The sequence below is a fragment of the Lupinus angustifolius genome, chromosome LG03, assembly GCF_001865875.1.
Source record: "Lupinus angustifolius cultivar Tanjil chromosome LG03, LupAngTanjil_v1.0, whole genome shotgun sequence".
NCBI classification, from domain to species: Eukaryota; Viridiplantae; Streptophyta; class Magnoliopsida; order Fabales; family Fabaceae; genus Lupinus; species Lupinus angustifolius.
In genome coordinates this window covers 20,928,030-20,929,950 of record NC_032011.1, presented here as the reverse complement: position 1 = coordinate 20,929,950, position 1,921 = coordinate 20,928,030, and positions in this window count along the sequence as shown.

The window sequence follows — 1,921 nt, the reverse complement described above, 5'->3', positions numbered from 1 at the left end:
TATAAGTGTTTATGATTCTACCATTTTAGGATATATACTAAAAGGAGGATTTCAGACCTTGGTGTTTGGAGTTAATCAACGTAAAACATAAGAACTTGTCTAAGTAGTTCAAATACATAAGAAGTTGAGAAATATTTTCATCATTCAAAATGATCTTGTCTCATCAAGAATTTGTTAATATTTAGTTTATGTTTCTTGTAAATTGTTTATATGCAAATCAAATTAAACAACCAAAATATGTTTACTCATTATTTGTGCATTGACATATTCATATGATTCATTTTATTAGGCAATTCCTTGTGGTTCGACATAACCATATACTATACTACAATTGAATCTTGAAAGAGGTGTAAATTGTAAAATAGTAAAATAGTAAAGTGTTATCAATAAATTTATTTATTGAAAACATCTTTTAATATACAAAAGTGATGAAACTAAATTACTAACTTTTATTTATTGTTATTTACTTTCCGCATTTTATTTATTCTTTATTTATTTTTTCTAATAATTAACTATTCATCACATTTATATATTAGAATACCATTAAACTAGTGTTGGAATTTATTCCAGGTACTTAATAATTATGTAATAGGGGATTGCTTCGATACCATTGTAATGGCGTTAGAATTTATTCTAACAAAGCCGAGATGGGGCAAAGAAGGAATGACTTATTTACATGACTATTAATGAAGTAAGTTGTAACAGAAATATTATTGAAACCATTATACCGGCGTTGGAATTTATTTCAACAAAGCCGAGATGGTGAACAAAGAGTAAAACCGAGTTCTCTTACTTAAACAAAATAAAAAAAGAACATAAAGAAAATGAGAGTATTAATCTTTCAACAAATTGACACTGTTGTCAGGACGATTTGTTGAGAGGAGAAAACTCCCACAAAACACCGAAACTACCCTTTCAACAAACTGGCGCCGCTGCTAGGGAATTGCTTTAATAATAGAACATTTCATATTTATATGTCATTTATCAAATAATTGTGCATAACATTTTCTTTCTCTTTTTTATAAATTTATTTTTCCTTTTGTACATCTTTATTTTTATGTTTTGTACATTTGAAAAAATTAAAAACTCAAAAAGAAAACAAAAATGAATTAGTGGAGTGAAAACCCACTAGTTAAGAAACCTTTTATTGTTGTTATAAACTTTTTAGGAGATGTGGAGGTACCTCTCATCAACTTTTTTCAAAATAACAACATAAAAGGGATTGAAATAAACAAAGGATTAGTGGTTGGACTTTTTCTTCAAGAACGAAAGCCACTTGAATCCTTAAAGGTTAAGTATTCACCATGTACTTTTTGATGATGATACTTTATCTTGTGATACTTTAATCAAACATCTCCATCAACATGCCTTAGTAAATGATTTTGAAATTGTCAAATTAATTTTTAAAACTAAGAGCATGCTTGTTACATTTGTGCCTAAAATGAATGTTTCCAAACTTGAGAACTCGTAAAAAGTGTGTTATTTGGTTCACCATTTAACAAAATAAATTCATGAAATTATGGATGGATTTATTTATGGATGGTTGGTGTGATAAAATGTATTTTGAAGTTCCATAAATTTTGCTTGGACTTCCATTTTATCACTTGGATTTGAAATACGATTGAAATTTTTTCCAAACATCAATTTTCATGAAAAAGCATGTTGTTTGGTTGGAATTCTCTCAATAAAAATTTAATTCATGAACTTAGTGTCTTAGGAAAATATAAATTCTTGTGAATTGTTAGACTAACCTCAAAGAAAAAGAAAATTGCAAGTTCGAAATGATTTACAGGAAAACAAGTCCAAACAAACAGACAAAAATGAGGAGTTGATGGCACCACTATCTAGGAGAGGATAGTGAAAACAAGGAGAATGAAATTATGTGTTCTCCTAAAAATGGTGGTTAGTTTTAATTTTCTTT